We start from the raw sequence: 20,815 nt of genomic DNA, 5'->3' as shown, positions 1-20,815 counted from the left end.
TGGAGAATGGGAACCCAGCCTAAAGAATTTTAAATTAAGATATTTAAAAACTGTGTGAGAGCCAAGAAATCCATATATAGACCCACAAAATATGCACCCCCGCCTTTGCCTGAACCCAGCCTTAACAGTTTACAAAGTTTTGTTGCAGTCTACAAACCATTTACGAAGCATTTGGTCCTCTTTACAATCTTGTTTGGTCAGCCAGAATTTATTACCAGAATCTCCATTTTAGAGTGCAAGGAATTGAAGACCTCAACATTTAAATGACTCTTCTAAGAAAAGAGCACACAGTTAAAATGCATGAAATATCTGATTCTAACTACTGTGCTGTTTCTATGAACACACTCAAAGGTGGGGTTTCCGGGGACAGAATCTCCTTTGCAAGGTTGTGGAAGGCTGAATCACCCATGAACTCAACTCTTGTTGAAAAGGGAGAGTCCTCTAAAGAGTGAGTATGATTCATGGGAACTCATCCATGTGAGCAGATCAGTCACTCAGAGAGGATAATAAACTCACAGAATAAACGATAAGAGGATATTCGACATGACGGCAGGACTTTTCATTCATGGGGTATACTGGGTCAAATGTTGCCCCTCAAATTTATGTCCATCCAGGACCTCAGAATATGTCCTTGCTTGAAAATAGGGTCTTTGCTAACATGATTAAGGTAAAGAGTGAGGTGAGGTCATATTGGATTTTGGACCCTAAGCCCAATGGATATCCTCATAAGAGACAAAGACACACACCAAAAAGAGCCATGTGAAGACGGGGGCAGAGGTTGGAGTGATGCTGCCATAAGCCAAGGGACACCTGGAGCCCCCAGAAGCTGGAGGAGGCAAGAATTCTGCCCTTGAGCCTTCAGAGGTAGCATGGCCCTGCTGACGCCTTGTTTTCTGACTTCTGGCTTCCAGAACTGTGGGATAATATATTTCTGTTGTCTAAAGCCACTGAGCTTGTGGTCATTTGTCACAGCAGTCCCAGAAAACTGTAACATGAGATGACTAACTAGGTGCAAGGGGATGAGGACTTGCCATGCACCAGGCACTGAACTTTCACAACCATCCTGACATGGAATCATCAGAAAGCTCCTATAGGACAGATAACATCCTGTTCGTTGTATAGGTGAGGAGCTAAGGCTCAGACAGGGTAAGTGAGTCACTCAAAATCACACAGCCCCTAGAGGGCAGAGCAGGGATAGATCAAGCTCACAGCTGTGTTTTCAATCAGTGCTGAGTTGAAGTGTGATTGTGGGACTCACAAAAAATAAGCATGCTGAATACTCTTGCGCTGAATGAGCTATCCTTTCTGTTCTGTTGCCTCACCCCTATTTCCCAGGGACAGCAAAACGCACATGTGTTTCAATCCAGTCTCTTTGGACTACAAGTGGTGTAAGTTAACTTGCTTAAATCAAAATAAGCAACTGAACTCAATAGGGAGATTTGCTGTATTCATTGACTGATGAAATGAAAATTCAAGAAGTATTCCAACGTCAGGGATGGAGGTTTTGGGGCTTGAGCAGCATCAACTGAGAGCGTCTCTGTCACTTTCACCCCATAGGTTGGCTTTATTGACAGGCAGGTTCGAATGGAATCAATGGCCATGGACAGTATTGGGTTTACACCCTACCAGCTTAGCAACTCCTATAGGGATTTTAACCTTGGTCTGTCTGATTCCAGAGCTTGCCTTTGCCGTTTTTACTGCAGCATACTGATTTCCAATGTTTTCTCCCTTTATTCATTCCGCAAATATTTTTTGAGCACCTACACTCTGCCAGGTGCTGTGCAAGATGCTGGAGATACAGCAGAGAACAAGACAGGTGAGGTCTCTGGCCTCCTTGAAAGCATTCTTATGCCTAAAGGTAGATAGGGTGTGGGATGCAGAGAAAATAAGATAATTATATACAGTACAATGTGGTGCAATGTTAGATGGTCATTATATAAACTGTAACAACAGAGAGGTGTGTTTATTTTCAATACAGTGGTCATGGGAGGGCTCTTGAAGAGGGGACATTGTATTTACACTTGAAGAGTAACTGACACATAGAAGACCTTGAAGAAATATTTGAATGACTGCATTTAATTCAGTTATCTGCACGAAACTATGAACTATGATGTCAGTTCATTATGATATCCATTTTATGGTCCAGTAAACTGAGGTCCAAGGAAGTTAAACAACCTGACCAAGACCACCCAGCATAAAACTGGGATTTGACCCCAGAGTCCTTGATCTTGAGCACTGTGATTTTGTTACCTCCCAGGGGCATCACTCCGCACACTCCCAATGCTGTTTCCACCAGTGATGCTCAAGTGTTCATGGCACAATTTTACAGGGAGGAAGTAGCAACCCCATGGACATGAAAGTGTTAAGTGTAAAAGGTATGAGATTTAGAGTCAGGCAGTCTCCATTGCAAATTCTGGCTTAACACTTAACACCTCTTTGAGCATCTGCTAAGTTCCTACTACCTGACTAAGCGTATTATCTTATTTAACTCAATCAATAGCATGGTGCAGTATTAAATATACATAATAATATGTATCTGATCTATATATCTAGATATATTGTATGTAATATATGTATGTTTATCTATATATCTTATTGATAAGAAAACCTTAGCCTCAGAAGGGTAAAGTACCAGTTAATTCATAGTACAACCAGAATTTGTACCCCATTCTGACAGACTCCAAAGCTCTTGCTCTTAGTTTTTCAGTTTTTTGTTTTTTGTGGTTTTCTTTTTTTTTTTTACTCCCATGTTAATTGCAACACTTTTCACAAAAGCCAAGATAAAGAATCAACCTGTGTCCAACAATGAATGAATGGATAAGGAACATATAGTACATTTAGGCAATAAAATACTATTTGGCCACATAAAAAAGAGAGAAAATTCCTGTCATTTGCAGCAATGTGGATGAATCTGGAGGTCATTATGTTAAGTGAAATAAGCCAGGCACAGAAAGACGAATACCACACAATCTCTCTCATATGTAGAATCTTAAAATGCTGATCTCTTACAAGTAGAAAGTAAAATAATTGTTGCCAGAGACTGGGAGTGTAGGAGGTTAGGGAAATGGAGAGATGTAGGTCAATGGGTACAAAGTTAGATAAGAGGAAAAAGTTCTGGTGTGCTATTGCACAGTAGGATGACTATGGTTAACAGTATTTTATATAAGAAATGATAAATGTATTAGGTGATGGATATGGTAAATACCCTGATTTATTCATTGCACAATGTATACAGGTATTGAAACAGCACACTCTACCCCATAAATATGTACAATTAAAAACAAACAAAAAATATATTCGTCATGGTTTGTGCAAAGTCTAGAGTGTAAGTATAAGATCTTCCAGAAAACTAATAGGTTGCTTTTATATTTAAGAAAAAAAAACTCTAATAGTAATAATTTTTTGCCAGCTATCTGGACACCCCTTAGGTCAGTCAAGTTGACACATAAAATTAACCATTACAGGTTATGAAGACAATAAAACAGGGTGATCTGTTAGGAAATTACTGTAGAAGTGGGAAGTATTTTAGATCGTGTTTACAAGGAAGTGTTAATATTAGAGCTGAGGCCGGGTGTGGTGGCTCACGCCTGTAATCCCAGCACTTTGGGAGGCCGAGGTGGGCAGATCACAAGGTCAGTAGTTCAAGACCAGCCTGTCCAGCATGGTGAAACCCCGTCTCTACTGAAAACACAAAAACTAGCCAGGCCTGGTGGCAGGTGCCTGTAGTCCTAGCCACCGGGGAGGCTGAGGCAGGAGAAATGCTTGAAGCCGGGAGGCGGAGGTTGCAGTGAGCCGAGATCTCGGTACTGCACTCCAGCCTGGGCAACAGAGCGAGACTTCATCTGAAAAAAAAAAAAAAAATGACAAAGAGTTGGGAATGCATTTTGCTTCAGCTTTGTGTTTTTTGTGCTAGAAAATAGAAAATCAGTTGTCGTGGAATAAATGAAGTAGTCGGAAAATAAGATGCAGGCTTCTCCAGAATGAGAGGTCTGGTGTTAATCTCTTCAGAGAAACCAAGGGCGAGGAGCTCAGGCTCTGCAGGGAGCTGTATCTGCTCTCCTGAAATTCATGAAATCCTCACCAGAGGGAGTCTCCCCGGTGGTTCCTCATCAGCCCAAGAATTAATATTAACCACATCCTTCCATTTGTGATTTCTTTTGACCTTGGAGGAAATGCCTTCCTGTCTACGTTCCGTTTGTATTTTTAAGCTTCTACCTAGGTGGGAAGGGCAGGTGTCACATGCCATTTCAGAGGCAGCAACCACCAACACATGGCAGTGGTCTTCATGCACCTTCTATGGCGTCAGGCTTTATGGCAAGTGCTTTTGTTACCTTAACTCTTTTCATCCCCTCAAACAACCCTGGGGGTAAATGTATTAATATCGCCATTTCGCAGTTGAGTAAAGTGAGGATAAAAACAGTAACAACTTGCTCAAGGTCACAACGGATGACGCTGCTATTTAAACCCAGGTTGGCTTTGAAAAGACTAGCCCAGGGGGTGGTGGAGCCTTGGGTGCTTTAGAATAATGAGATTTTTTTTTAAGTCGTATTTTTAAACAGTTTTTTTTTTTAAGTGAGAATAGCCAGACCCACTTCATACGGCCAGGCTAGCTCTCTTCACTTCTAATAATTGGCCTCTGTCCCAAGGGAGCAATTCTCTGTGGGAAGCAGAAGTTACAAAAGCCACAAAAGGAGCAAAAGATGACCATGCTCAGGCTGTTGACTGTATCAGAGTTTCTCAGCCTCAGGCGCTATTGATCTATTGGGCCAGATAATCCTTTGTTGTGCAGCCTGTTCTGTGCACTGTGGGATATTGAGCCACATTGCTGGCCTCTACACTCTAGATGCCAGTGGCACCCTCCATTCGTTGTGACAACAAAAAATGTCTCCAGACATTGCCAAATGACCCCTGGGGGACAAAATCACCCCTGATTGAGAACCACTGGACCACAACCTGCTTTCTGAACACCTGCTGTGTGCCAAGCATTGAATGATGTGTTTTAATTCACTTGCTCTTCCCAGCAACTCCATAAAGTAGGACTATTCGTTTCCCCATTCAATAAGTAAAGAAACTGAGGCATCGAGAGGGTAGATTACTTGACTAAGATGTCAGATATTTTTCCACCATCTTCTATTACCACTTCCAATGTTAGCAACTACTATTGAACGCTCTATCTCACTCTACGCTAGGCACTGTGCTTTACATGATCCGTTTTAAGTTTTACCACAATTCTCTGCAGTAGCTACCACTAACCACTTCCATTTTACAGGTGAGAGGACAGAGACCCACCTACCAAAAAGGTAGAGCAGCGATTCGATCTTGTGTCCATGTGCCTTAAAGCCTAAGTGCTCACCAGGTCTAAAACACCACTACCATAGCAGAGAGAAAAGATTAGATTGGAACTCCAGAACCAAAACACGTGCTTTCATTTGAGCATTTCCTGGCTTGTGAGCCAGGCACAACGATTTTGAATAACTGAGTTGCTATTTAAAAAAAAAAAAAATCGTGCAACTGAATTCTAAAGAAAATTTCTTGTGGCTTCATTGTTAAACCTTAACCATCCTTTCCCTGTGAATCACCACCAAATTGTTCACTGTGCTTTAGTTAGCGCCAATTAACTCCTTACAATTGAGCATATTTTCCACTATTACAGGGGCTGCATAAAATTTTCCAACTGGGGAGGCCCAGAAACATCAGAATCCAAACCAGATGATGATCCTCATCTCATTGTGACCCAAAATAAACCAGTCATGGCTGTAAAGGATTACAAATAAAATCCTATTAAAATCTAGCATGCACCAGGTCCTCTAAAGTAGCGCAAGACCACAACTTTGAGTGTTCTGGGAGAATATGCTTACTCTATTTTGGGGGGGAAGTAAAAAGTATAAAAAAAAATAGCATCTATTCCTTTTTCCTCTTGGTAATAAAAAGCACAGGTTTTGGCTGGGCATCTTCTGCCTCTTACATACAGAGTCTCTTCCTCACCTCCAGGGGTGGGCTCTGATTGGCTTAAACCAAGCCACATACTTCAGGAAGCCATTCTGATTGGTTCAAACCTAATAAAATGTGAGCCAATGAGATAGGAGATCTATTTGCTAAAGATTAAAAAAAACATCTTTCATGCCTACCTGAGATAACTACAGGGAACGGCATGGGGATAAGGAAACAGAGGACTTGTATGCTATAAGTCCGTATTTATTTTTGCTATAAATACTCTTATAAATTAATGAAAAAAATCACAGTAAAATCTCTGTGACACAAGAGCTCTCACATTTGTTTCCTTTTTTTTTCTTTTTCTTTCTTTTCTTTTTTTGACGGAGGCTGGAGTGCAGTGGCTCAATCTTGTCTCACTGCAACCTCCGCTTCCCAGGTTCAAGCAATTCTCCTGTCTCAGCCTACCGAGTAGCTGGGATTATAGGCGTGTGCCACCACACCTAGCTAATTTTTGTATTTTTAGCAGAGACATGGTTTCACCATGTTGGTCAGGCTGGTCTCGAACTCCTGACCTCAGGTGATCCACCTGCTTCGGCCTCCCAAAGAGACACCGTGCTCGGCCCATTTGTTTTCTTAATGCCCCAGGTTGCACCTAAAAGAAGATGTGGGAAATACAAAGGACTCCTGCAAGCTCCTGGCAGCCATTTTGAATCATGAGGGGCATTACCCTTAGAGTGAGGAAGAAAAGAAGAAGGTGGAGAGAAGAGATGGGAAACATCCTTGTGCCTTGGATTAAATCCCATTTGAGGCCATATCTCCTTGTGGAATATTCATTTACCCAAATCAATAAATCCCTTTTGGCGTTCAAGGCAACTTGAGTTGGACTTTCTATTAACTTCAAACATCAGATTTCTGGTATAAAATTAGTATTAACTAAGACCAGGAACCTGACTTATCTCGGCCCTAATTTCCAAATCTACTAGTCAGAGATAATCAAAGTCTTTAGGGTTGTTGGGAGAATTAAATGAGCAAATAACCTATGTAGACTGTTAGTACAGTGCTTGGTTATAAGCACTTCATAAATTTTAACTATTATTATCCCCAAAGTAATCTACCTGTACAAAACTGTATCATGAACACAACATTTTTTCCGTATCATGAACACAACATTTTTTCTGGGCTTATAAACATTAATCCTGACTTCCATATAGAAGCGTTTTTTGATAATGAATAAAGATGGTATACCCTCCCTCAGAGCTTTCCAAAAAAAAAAAAGAGGAAAGAGAGCACATTCTTCCACCTAAATTTGAGAACATTTGGCAGTTCCTTTATATACCAGGAAAACAAGGATACATGGAGTTTACATGAGAGGAAACAATTTTGAATGAACAAGCAATCAAGTTGGTTTAAAAATGAGCAAGAGAGAGAAGTTGTACAACAAGCATCTCAGAGAAACCCAGAGGTCTGCAAATAAGATGGACTGCCTGGGGAGGTAGCAAGTTCCCCACTCCACCCAAAGTGCGAGCAAACATATTGTGGCCATTTGTCATAGTGGAGCAAAAAGTGAGTATTGGCCCCACTGAGCTTTAAGGCTACCCACTAGACTAATACTCCCTTGTTCTCTTCCTGTAGCCCTTTGTCCCATTTACTTAGATGGAGGGAAGGGGAAAGGTATTTTGTATTTACAGGTAAAATAACTATCTATCTGTCAGCCCCACAGTGCAGTTTGGCCTGGGGAGGTAGGACTTTGGGAATCAAATCTTATCTAGGTTCAGTTCCTCACACTGCTACTTAGATCTTACTCTATATGCTCAGCGGCAAACAACCTTACACTGCTGGCTCTCAGTTTCCTCATTTGTTAGGAAAAACAAAAGAGAGAAAATATCGTCGGACCTGAGATTAGACAGATATAGATGACACGAGCTATGCAAAGCACTTAGCCTAACCAGACAAAGCCAGTTTCCCATTCCACCCTTTCAGGTCTCCCTCAATTCCTCCTTCAGGACGTGTGTTTATTTATTTCTCTCACCAAACACCATCAATCAGTTTTGTACTAAACATGTTAAATATTAAGTCATTCTGCTAAATAAGTGGTGACTCGGGTATTTTTATTATTTCCCATTTAACAGATGAAACTGAGGCACAGGAAGGTTAAATGACTTGCCCAAGTTCATACAACTAGTAGGCGCCAGGGTTGGTTGGAATTTGAACAGTCTGACTCCAGAGTTCCATGCCTTAACTAGTGTATCATTCCACTTTTCACTTAATTGATTAATAAACAATCAGCTTGGGAGGTCAAGGTGGGCAGATCATGAGGTCAGGAGATCGAGACCATCCTGGCTAACACGGCGAAACACTGTCTCTACTAAACAAAATACAAGAAATTAGCCAGGTGTGGTGGCGGCCACCTGTAATCCCAGCTACTAGGGAGGCTGAGGCACGAGCATGGCGTGAACCCGGGAGGCAGTGCTTGCAGTGAGCCTAGATCGCGCGATTGCACTCCAGCCTGGGCGACAGAGTGAGACTCTGTCTCAAAAAAATAAAAAATAAAATAAAATAAAATAAATAAACAGACAATCAGGCCTCCATATCTGTGGGTTCTCCCTCCTCAGATTCAACCAATCACAGATCAAAAATATTCTGAAAAATAAAAAATAAAAACAAGAATATAACAACAAAAAATAATATAAATTTTTAAAATACAGTATAAAAGGACTTGTGTAGCATTTACCTTGTATTAGGTTTTATAAGTAATCTAGAGATGATTTAAAGTATATGGAATATACATAGTTTACATGCAAAGACAATGTCATTTTAGATAAAGGACTAGAGCATTTGTGGATTTTGATATCTCCTGGGGTCCTGGAATCAATCCCCTCCAGTACTGAGGGGTGACTGTAACTTTCTTGGGAGTGTACCATTTGGTACTCTAGTCTATTCCCAGCACTTAAAACAGTGCCTGGCATATAGTAAGTGTGCAATAAATATTGAAATAATGAATGAAGAATAAGTGAATAAACAGAATATTCTTCAACAAGTGTTAATTCCCTCTTCCTTCCTCTCCCCTAAGGAGGTGGAAAAACTTGAATTCAAATCTCTTGCATTCTACTTGAATGTGAGATTTTGCACAAAATTTGCCCAAATTATATATAATCAAGTATCCATCATAAAGATGAATTCAGATAATTAGACCAAAAATACAATCTACAAATTCCCATGCAATGCATTTGTCTGAAAAAGGTATTTGCCTGGAATTTCAACCAAACCCAATGTCCCTTTGACATCACTAAGGAGAAGCTCAGCCTGGTGAATAACAGGACATTTGAGTGCTGGGATTAAATGATAATTAGAAGACACCCGTGGCAAAGCTGCCTCATAACAAGAGTAATTTGGGGGCGAGAAGAGGGTGGTTATTAATGTGTCCGGGAGACAACGCCAGGCACTGTTTCCCTGATGGGAGCAGAATCTCAGGTTATTTATAGCCACTTCTCAGGAGGAACATGGCACAGGGCATCTGAGGAGAGAACCACGCCAAGGTGCGCTAATGGAACTTTGAGGATAATTTACTGCTCAAGTTCAAGGACCTTTGCAACAAGAAAGAACCTCTCAAACTCCCAGCAACCTCTACCCAGGAAGGAGATGAATGTGACTGTGCAGGTCTGTCATTCAAGATTCACCATCTCATCAATCTCATCTTCTCCCACTGTCCCCCTGGCTCACTCCTCTCCAGCCACCGCAGCCTCAGGCAGCTCCTCAAACATGAAAACACACTCCCACCAGAGTTTTCATTTTTGCCCTTTCCTCTGCATGGACACACTTTTCTGACATCCTTTTAAACTACAGACTTCCGATCACCTGATATTAGTAATCGAAGGCCGTAGTGAGCTATAACTGTGCCGCTGCACTCTAGCCTGGGCGACAGAGACAAAATAAAATTAAACTAAAGGTTGAAAATAATAAAATATAAACTTCCTTTTCTGCCTCCGTGATTTGCATTTTTCTACAGCTCTTACCAAATCCATGCTTGCTTTGCCCCCAGTTTGCTGTGTGATCTTGGTCTAATCACTATCTCTCTCTGGGTTTTAGATTCCCATCTACAGAATGAGAGCAGTGGTTGACAATTCTCTAAAATCCTTTCTAGCATTCACATCCCACATCTCCGGGTGCAAATAATGTAAGTAAGCTTGATGCTATGTCTGGTCAAAATAGATAGTTTCAGGCTTATTTATCAATAACAAGAAAGTGACATTGTACATAGTCACTTCTTGTTATTTTCAGTAAAGTCACCACCAACTCCCAATTAGCCAATCCCGAGCCATGGCTCCTAAAAGAAATACAGAGTTGGGTTCCTGTGAGCCTCTGACCACAACATTTTTGTCAGTCAATCAATGCATAACCTTGTTTTTTGTATATTTGTGTTTAAAGGCATCTTATGTAACATATACTGATTCACTAACACTGAGCTCACAGTCAAGAGTACAGTAACACATTCCTGAGCAACACTTATCCAACACATGTATGTCCTTCTTCAGGCATGTCACAGCCTTTGGAACACAAGGTAGCACTTCTACAATTTATTTGGGGAACAGTTTTAAACAGCAAAGTCACCAAGAAAAAGCACACAAATGTGACAAATATAGCACTAAATAGACTACAAAAAAAGATATTTGTTTATCGTATGACAGCTGAAACAAGATGGCAGAGTGTTGCCCTGTTTCCCCTAAGCTAGGAATGTTTTCATCACCAGATTAACATTTTTCAGGGCTCTGCACATGTCTGTGAATGATTGTGAAAGTGCCACGAGTATTGATTTGGGGGTTACAAATAAATTTTAGCAAGGAAGCAAATTCACAAATACAGAGTCTGGGAATAATGAAGATCAATTTATAGTTTACAAAGATAATTATTATTTGCCTTCCCTACCACAATGTAAGCTCCAAGAAAGCAGGTGTTGTTCTGTTTTGTTCACCACGTTCTCTCTAGCTCCTAGAATATATACACTCTTAACAAATTTTGGTGACATAAATAAGCCCGAAGATATCTATTTTGACCAGACACAGTATCGAGTTTATTTAAATTATTTGCACACAGAGATGTGGGATGTGAATGCTATAAAGGATTCTAGAGAACTGTCAACCACTGCCCTCATTTTGTAGATGGGAAGCTAAAGCCCAGAGAGGGGTAGTGATTAGCCCAAGATCACACAGCAAACTGGAGTCAAAGCAAACATGGATTTTTTTTTTCTTTTTTCTGTTTTTTCTATTTTTTTTTTTTTTTTTCAGAGACATTCTCGCTCTGTCACCCAGAATGGAGTGCAGTGGCACAATCAGCTCATTGCAGCCTCAAACTCCTGGGCTTAGGTCATCCTCCCACCTCAGTCTCCCAGATAGCTAGGATTATAGGCATGTTACACCATGCCTGGCTAATTATATATATATAAGTAAGTATATATTTTCTAGAGACAGGGTCTCTCTGTGTTTCCCAGGCTGGTCTTAAACTCCTCGTCTCAAGCAAGCCTCCCACCTCGGCCTCCCAAAGTGTTGGGATTGCAGGCACGAGCCACCACATCCAGCTGAGCCTGGATTTCTTAGGCCATTGCATTTTACTATATTTCCAGCACCTTACAGACATGATCTTTGTTATTATTGGGATGTCTCAGAGCATCTGGCTGAGGGCTTAGAACAGAGTAGGTGTTCAATAAATGCTGACAGGCTGGATTACAGAAAAGGTAGGGGATATTCCTAGAAGATGAAAAGGCAGACTGCACCTTCAGCTAAAGTCAATCACATCAACTGGAAAGATTGACTTAATATTCAGCAGTAGCTCTCTCAGGAAAAGGTTAATGGGGAATAAAGAGGAACTCTGTGTATCAGTCAAAACTTCATGTTCCAAGTAATGAAAAGATAAACAAACTTTCTTTAACATAAACAAGAGAGAGAATTCATTGACTTCTGCAACAGAGAAGTCCAGAATTAGAGTGAATTTCAAATGTGGATTGAAAATACATTGGGATAGCAGTTTTGCAGCTCTGCTTTTCTGCAAATCTCTTAGCTCCATTTGGCTTCTCTCACTAGCAAACCGTGTACAGGAGTCTAAGGCTTAGTATCTACCCAACACAGCATTCAGAAGAAAAGAGCTTCTATGGTCCAGCATTCCCACCTGGAGATTCTCACCTGAGATTCACTGTAATTGGACTGGCTTAAGTCATGTGGTTACCCTGGAACCAATCACCATAGCCAGGAAGCTGTAAGCTGCTGATTGGCTGAGCAGGATCACACGTTCTAATCATGGAGCTAAATATTGGTATCAGCACCTGAAGAATCTTCTATCAAAATTCAGGGATGGTAGAAAGACGGGAGAGGGGAATGAATACCAAGAAACAATAGTTTTCCGCACTATATACACGTATGAGGCCAGACACCTCCAACAAACTTCCAATGCAGGAACAGAGATTTGAGAAATTGTTGTTTTAAAGAATGTATTGCTGTACAAATGTTATTGCTCCCGGTTCCATGCTAGGTTCTAGGGATACAGAGGTGAAAAAATCCTAATCCTCATCCACAAAAATAGCTCACAGATAATTCATAACAGTTGGTTCATAAGATACATGAAAAAAGAGAAGATCTGTCCAAATGCACTAAATTAGGAAAAAAAAAAAAAAAAAGCAAAAAGGAGGAGAGAAGAGGCTATGTCAGGGCCATGTCAGTCCCAGAACAAAAACACTGTTTCCGTGTTATTTATTCTTAACAACTTTTTTTTTTTTTTGAGACAGGGTCTCTGTCACCCAGGCTAGAGCGCAGTGGCACAATCTCAGCTCACTGCAACCTCCACCTCCAGGGTTCAAGCGACTCTCCTGCCTCAGCCTTCCGAGTAGCTGGGATCACAGGTGCCCAACACCACGCATGGCTAATTTTTGTATTTTTAGTAGAGATGGGTTTTCACCATGTTGGCCAGGCTGGTCTTGAACTCCTGACCTCAGGTGAACTGCCCGCCTCAGCCAGCCTCCAAAGTGCTGGGATTAAAAGCATGGGCGGCCGTGCCTGGCCTTAACATCTTTTTGAATATCATATGTACACTAGGGACAGAAATGTGCACTCAATGAACCCTTTGGCAGTTATTAGTCCCAGAATATTAGAAGCGTTTGGCTTTTTCCAGTGACTATCTTTGAGAGAATCAGTGGCCTCCTCCCACAAGGCACTCGGCATTTCTTACATAACTTGCAGCACCTCCAACTAGGAAGACTTGGCCCCGCATCCATTACAATACCCCAGAGAGATTCCCATAACTTCATTCCCGTGCTGCTGTCAAAGAGCTACTCCACTGTGAAGCATTCTAAGTGAGAAACAAGCTGTGGGCAGGAACCTCTCCATATTCCATTGATAGCTATCAGGAGGGAGAGGGTTTACAGCAAAATCACTTCCGCTACTTTTACTTGGGGTTTGTGCCAAAGCGTGCTGATCCTTCAGGACTCTGCTCACATCCAGACTTCAGAACGGCGAGATGTGGGGAGCTGAGGGTGGAAGGGCCCCTGGAGGAAGTGCTGGCTCCATGAGTCTGCGGTGCCATACAGGTCAAGGTAGTGACCTGGGTGGCCCTACGTGCCAGGTGATGGACTAGGGGAATTGCTTGCACAAGCCCTGGAATAGAGTAGATGGTAAATAAGTGTTAAATTATGTGTAGGAATGTGACAGCAGAAAAGAGGTGCCAGATAATGTTTCCATATTGGTTGCAATTCAAATTAGCTTAAGAAAAAAAAAGCAAAAGACAGCTGTATTGGCTGGTAGAGCTGGCAAATTAAAGATAGGACTAGTTTTAGGCAGGACTGGATCCAGGGGCATCATTGAGACTGTGAGAGCTCTGTCTCTTTTTAACTCCTGGTTTGCTTCTCTGTAAGTGACGGCCTCGTCCTCACCTTCCAGGGACAACTTTTCTCCACATTGAGGGGAAGATGGTTGTCCTCAGTCACTGACTAACAGTCTTGCGGCTTTGTGATATGAAAAGTAAATCCTTTTTCCTTCCAGCACCTAATCAGGAATTGCAGGGGAAATTGTCTGATTAACCTAGCTTGGGTAGGACAGAAACCTCTGGAACAGGTATTATGAATCAGAGAAATTGGGTTCTATGACTGGCCAGCCTTGGAGTGCACATCCACCGTAATGATACGGTGGCTTAGTAAACAAAAATGCAGTGTAAGTATGGACTAAAAAATGATTCATTCCTGGCCAGGCACGGTGGCTCATGCCTGTAATCCCAGCACTTTGGGAGGCTAAGGCAGGCAGATCACCTGAGGTCAAGAGCTCGAGACCAGCCTGGCCAACACAGTGAAACCCCATCTCTACTAAAAATACAAAAATTAGATGGGCGTGGTGGCAGGCACCTGTAGTCCCAGCTGCTCAGGAAGCTGAGGCTGGAGAATCTCTTGAACCCGGGAGGCTGAGGTTACAGTGAGCCAAGATCATGCCGCTGCACTCCAGCCTGGGTAACAGAGCAAGACTCTGTCTCAAAAAAAAAAAAAAAAAAAAAAAAAAAAGATTCATTCCTTATACACAATTACAATTCAACTGGGTGTCTTAATTTTTTTATCTAGCAACCTTGCGATGGAGGCAGAAGAAGGATTCTATGATTGGAAACCTGCCAGACTCACGGGCTACAGAGAAGAAAGGCTAAATCCACACCAGACTGTTGGATGCACCTACAACAAATTTCCCTCCGTGGCTCAATTTCTTATGAATATACTCATAGAAATGCACAAGAACTGAAAACTCGTTAGGGAAACCAAAAAATAAAAATTAAAAAAAAAAAGCTGTAAACCAATGTTTCTTAAAACATGCTCTGCAGAACGCTCGTTTGGTGGAATGTAAAGTGTTCTTTCATATTAAAGGAGTTGCGTGTTAATCGTGTTTCTCTGCCGTAGGACTCTCATTGCATTAATATGTCAATTTCCATTGTGAATTTCTCAGGAGAGAGAGGGACTATGTGGTATTTCTCAAATGCATGAGGTTATGGAACCTACGAGCAGAAGAGCATTAGGATAGCTGAACAGCTTTGATAGCACAACAGCTCCTCGCATGTAATGGAAATCACAAAGTTCAGGGGGACATTTTACTGGCTGTATTGTCAGTAGGATGAATACTACATGCTGCATCTTATGAACTATAATACGGTATCCCTAAGAAACAAAATTAGAGGAAATATTGATCACATCTCACCATTTCCAGCTAAAACTAAGATGCAGAGTCTGCAATGCCCCAAAATAAATGTGCTAATTCCCTGAACACATGGGGCCTTTGTCTTATTTTGTCCTTTGTCTTAGTTATTTATTTATTTATTTATTTTGAGATGGAGTTTCACTCTTGTTGCCCAGACTGGAGTGCAATGGCATGGTCTTGGCTCACCGCACCGTCCCCCTCCCAGGTTCAAGTGATTCTCCTGCCTCAGCCTCCCGAGTAGCTGAAATTACAGGCACCCGCCACCACGCCAGGCTACTTTTTGTATTTTTAGTAGAGATGGGGTTTCACCATGTTGGCCAGGCTGGTCTCGAACTCCTGACCTCAAGTGATCCACCCACCTCGGCCTCCCAAAGTGCTGGGATTACAGGCATGAGCCACTGCGCCCGGCTGAGCCTCTGTCTTGAGCCATCCTGGCCAAGTTCAGAAGTTGCTCTTGCATCTGCTCACAAGTCTCCCAGTACGCATTGCAACAGGAAGTGTAGGGAAAAAAGTGCAGAGTTCTAACTTCCGCAGTACTTAGATACCTGTTATACCTGGTCCACCTTTATTATCACAAGTTCACAGAAATTGGGAGCTAAAGAGACCTTTAAGGGAGAAATAGGAGAATTGAATCATCTTGACCTCTGGGCACATACCAGACACGATGCTAACCCATTTTTACATTTTTTCGGTGACTTCCCCATGACAACTCTGTATCTTTTATACAAAAGGACTTCTGTAGCCTAATAAATTTAGGCTTTCCTTTTGATTCTCAACAGATACAGAAACTGAGATCAGAGACAATGGCTTGATTGAGCTCATTTCACTCCATGAAAAAGATTTTGGAATAAGAGATTTTTATCTCCTCTACACTGATATTTTATACCTCTTTCAGCCACGCAATATTCTGCATCCCCAAGAAGCTCTCTGCTTCTTATTTAATGCTTGTCAACCTCTGCCCCTCTGGCAAATTTCTTCTAATGGGTAGCATCCAGGAAGCCCCTGTTCTCTTTGTGTGCCCCCGCTATCTTCCACATTATGTTTGATCTCAACATCCCACTGAAAATTGCATATTGATAGTAGCCTGCTATGATAATGAACCATTCATGTCTCAATGTGAAAAGGCATTTAAGACACCTGTTTTCATTAGTAATTATAGATAATTGCTGTGGTGGATAGAGTTTTTTTTTAATTATTATTGCACAGAAAAGGTCTTGAGAAACAGAGCAATTAATTTCCTGATACCTTACCAAGAGTGAGTACGACGTTAACCCTCACTTTGGGAAGTAGTTGTAGGTAATTGGGCTTGGCTGCTTGCAATGGGGGGAAAGTGAATTATATTCTAGAGTAGGCTCCTGACATATCCCAGCCATGGACAACTACATTTTTCATGTTTTGTTCAGCATTTACTCCTTCCTTCATTCATTTTAGGAACACTTGTTAAATACTTCCTATTGGTCAGTTGCCTTGTTAAATGCCGGGGTTGCAATGACTCAGTTTCATTCACTCATTTGTTCAACAATCAGATGATACTATGTGCAAAGGCCCTGGATATTTAAAATGGATTGTAGGCTGGGCGCGGTGGCTCATGCCTGTAATCTCAGCACTTTGGAAGGCCGAAGTGGGTGGATCACTTGAGGTCAGGAGTTTGAGACCAGCCTGACCAACACAGTGAAAGCCTGACTCTACTAAAAATACAAAAGTTACCCGGGCATGGTGGTGGGTTCCTATAATCCCAGTTAGTCGGGAGGCTGAGACAGGAGAATCACTTGAACCCAGGAGACAGAGGTTGCAGTGAGCCGAGATTGTGCCACTGCACTCCAGCCTGGATGACAGAGCGAGATTCCATCTCAAAATAAATAAATAAATAAAAATAGATTATGATTATGAAGCCCTAATACAACAGCATAAGTCCATTTTCCTAAAGAAATATTCTTGCCCTCTGAACCAGTAACTCCACATCTAAGGAGTTTTCTTAAAGAAATTATATTAAAATTATGAACAATCGGCCGGGCGCGGTAGCTCAAGCCTGTAATCCAGCACTTTGGGAGGCCGAGGTGGGCAGATTATAAGGTCAAGAGATCGAGACCATCCTGGTTAACATGGTGAAACCCTGTCTCTACTAAAAATATAAAAAATCAGCCGGGTGTGGTGGCACGCGTCTGTAGTCCCAGCTACTCAGGAGGCTGAAGCAGGAGAATCGCTTGAACTCAAGAGGCAGAGGTTGCAGCGAGCCGAGATCATGCCACTGCACTCCAGCCTGGGTGACAGAGTGAGACTCCACCTCAAAAAAAATAAAAAAATAAAATTATGAAAAATCTAAATATTTATCAAGAGTAGAAAAATGGTTAAATGAATCATAATAATCTGTAGTTATTAATATATATCTTATGAGAAAGATATGATGTGTAGAAGTAAGTTTGATATATTAGAAAGAGGGAAGGCTTGCAAAATAAAAAAAAAAAGAAGAATATAAGCCAAAAAAAATAGAACCCCCATAAGATCCAGCAATTCCTCATCTTGATATTTATCCCAAGGAATTGAAATCAGGATCTTAAAGAGATATTAGCATTCCCACATTGATTGCAACACTATGTAGAATGTGGAAATAAATGTCCATCAACACATGAATGAATAAAGAAAATACGGTATATACATACAGTGGAATACTATTCCGCATTGAAAAGGAGGAAATTTTGCAATACATAGCAATATGGAAGAACTTTGAGAACTTTATGCTGTGTGAAATAAACCAGTCACAGAACATCATATACAAAATATTTCATTTATTTGAGGTGTGTATAAGAGTCAAATTCATAAAATCAAAGAGTGGAATGGTGGTTACCAGGGATTAGGGGAAAGGGGAAATAGGGCACTACTCATCAACAGCCATAAAGTTTCAGTTAAAACAAGATTAAAAGCTCAGAGATTTGCGGTACAGCATCATACCTATAGTCAAAAATGATGGATTGTACACTTAAAATTTTGTTAAGAGGGCTAGATCTCATGTTATGTATCTTACCACAATAAAACAAAATTTTTAAAACGAATAATATAAGCCAAAATGGAAGCAGCGGTTCTATTCAGGGAGTGCTGTGGGAACAGAAGTTAAATCTGTAGGTAAGGTTAGGGTACATTTGATCTGGTGAACTTTTCTGCATTTCCTAAGTTCCAACAATAAACATGTATCGCTTATGTAATTAGGAAGTAGAAGCAAAACAAGTAGTGTAGAGGTTTGGGTTCTGCAGACGAGCCTTGGAAGGTACAAAGCTAAGTCCAAAAGTGATGCTAATGACCTTAATGACAACAGTGAAAATTTACCAGGTCTCATGGTTGGAGAGAACCACATAGGCTGATTCTTTCTGCAACTGATTCCCAACCTTGGCGTCAGATAATCAGCTCTGAAGCTTTTAGAATGTAGAAAGGCTCAAGTTAATCCCCACAGCACACACATCTCAAGAGATTTGGTCTTGGGTAGGGCTGGACATTGGTACTTCTTAGATTTCCCAGGCAGTTATAAGGTATAGCAGCCAAGGTTGACAGCTACCACATCACTGATTCTCAAACGTAACTGCACATAAGAATTATCTGAGAAATTTTACAAAAATGCTGATCCCTGGCTGAGCATGGTCAAGCCTGTAATCCCAGCACTTTGGGAAGCCAAGGTGGGCAGATCACCTGAACTCAGAAGTTTGAGACCAGCCTGGGCAACATGGCAAAACCCTGTCTCTACAAAAAATACAAAAATTAGCTGGGTGTAGTGGTAAACACCTGTAGTCCTAGCTACTGGGAGGCTAAGGTGGGAGGATCACTTGAGCCCAGGAGGCAGAGGTTTCAGTGAGCCGAGATTGTGCCATTGTACTCCAGCTTGGGTGGCAGAGCGAGACTCTATTTCAAAAAAAAAAAAAAAAAAAACAACTGATTCCTGGGTGCCACCCAGAGATTCTAAGTTAATTAATCTTGGTGTGGTTTGGGCATTCTGACACGTAAAAGCTTTCCAAGTGATTCTAATGTACATCCAAGCTTGGGAAACATTGCTCTACACCCTTGTACTTAAGGAGCGGCCTGTAGATCATCAGTGTTGGCACCACCTGGGAGCATGAAAGATATGCAACATCAGCCCCCACCCCAGCCTGCTAAAACCTCACCTGTGCATTAACAAGACATTCAGGTGAGCTGTGTGTATATTAAAGTTGGAGAAACACTGCCCTAGATCATCCCAGAGAATAAACACCATGGCTCCAGCAACCTTCCAAGTCAAATTGCCACAGACCCCTTTTCTATTCCATTCCCTTTCCCATGTCTTTGAAAAGGGGAAAGATCTAATTTAAGACAGTTCTGCAGCAGATAAAATATGGCTCTGCCCTTCTCAAGCTTATATGCAGACTTTCAAACCCCACACAACCCAGCCAGAGGGCAAGCATCTGCTTCTCCAAGCTGAAAGACCGAGATTTTTTATTATTCCACAGGACCACACTGGGAGGGAACAGAACAACCCCTGAAGAGGACATTTCACCACCGAGCAGCTTCAAGAGGCCTCCCCGGAGTCCCCAAATCTCCCCACAACAAAGTGAGCTGATTTTAATCAGCAGCTGCCATCTCATCTGCATTTGAGATCCCATGAATATGCAAGCTGGGTGGATGAGGTCTCAAGGAAGAGGAATAATTGGCCCCTTACATTTGATATTCAGGACCGCTGTTCTCTTATGGTGCAGTTTTCCTCTCCAGCAATCTTGTGAGGGATTTAGGTCGCAGCAAACACCATGGGCATTATCCATCAGAACAGCATCAAAGGAAAGAAGGAGTGCATTAAAAAAAGTCCAGTGTGTGGTGTGATTACTTGATGATACTATTAAATTTCTTCTGTGTTTTGCAACCTCTCTGGAGAGGATTTGCAAATACCCTATGCCTCATTAGCCTTGAGCCAAAGCAGCCCTGAGCTTGCTGCATGGTGGGAGGTGTGCACTGGTACCTAGCCCTCTGTAGCTATCTCCATCTTTATGAAGGGAGAAATACAAGACCTCTCTAAAGGCAAGGTAACATGGGATTGTTTACAGACCTGAAGTGTACAGATGTGGCCTCCACAGCAGACACTGTTTTTGTCACTAGCATTTATTCTCTCTACTTTCTTTAGGGAGTCACTCCCTCCTTGGTACTAAATTTGTGTGGTTTGGAGGGACTGATTGAATCAGGGACGGGTGTGACTCAGGCCCAGCGAATCAAGCATGTCATTCTTCCAGCCACAGGGATTGAGTGAGGGATGCACATGTGACCCAATAAGAGCCAATGAGAATTTAACTGGGACTGTTACGGGAAAGGGCAGGAGTGTTTATACCTGGGAAAATCTAAAATCAGTCTGCCAGGTGTCATCTTGCTGCCACGCAGGGTGATCCTCTCTGAGACTAAAGCCAGTACAGAGGAAAATAGATGAGAAAGGCAATTTTGAGCCCCTGGATTCAGCCATGCCTGAAGCCTGGAGGCTTATCTGAGCCAGTGAATGTCCTTTTTTTTTGTTTTGAGTTGGGTTTCTATCATTGGCAAGTGAATGAATCCTAACTGATAATGGGCTGTTTTGTTCATATCCTGTTTTGACACTACCTGGGGTTCTTCTTGTCACAGCCCTCACACTAAAGACAAGATAATGTAACATTCAGTCTTTCTAGTAATATCAT

The 20,815-nt window shown here is 41.7% G+C and overlaps 2 long non-coding RNA genes across 2 annotated transcripts in view; one reads left to right on the top strand and one right to left on the bottom strand.

The window, feature by feature from the left end:
- LOC134733598 (uncharacterized) overlaps positions 1 to 20,815 on the bottom strand; it is a 50,650-nt gene that overhangs the window by 149 nt on the left and 29,686 nt on the right. The window contains exon 2 of the long non-coding RNA XR_010117228.1: positions 158 to 272. This is a non-coding gene — a long non-coding RNA (uncharacterized lncRNA). The remainder of the gene's footprint in view (positions 1 to 157; positions 273 to 20,815) is intronic.
- On the top strand, positions 240 to 14,829 carry LOC134733599 (uncharacterized). The gene is made up of 2 exons (XR_010117229.1): positions 240 to 1,146; positions 14,522 to 14,829. It is a non-coding gene; the product is annotated as an uncharacterized lncRNA (long non-coding RNA).

This window comes from Symphalangus syndactylus, chromosome 18, assembly GCF_028878055.3.
Source record: "Symphalangus syndactylus isolate Jambi chromosome 18, NHGRI_mSymSyn1-v2.1_pri, whole genome shotgun sequence".
In the NCBI taxonomy this organism is placed as follows: Eukaryota; Metazoa; Chordata; class Mammalia; order Primates; family Hylobatidae; genus Symphalangus; species Symphalangus syndactylus.
The sequence above is the reverse complement of the archived record's forward strand: the minus strand, read 5'-3'. Positions and strand labels throughout refer to the sequence as shown.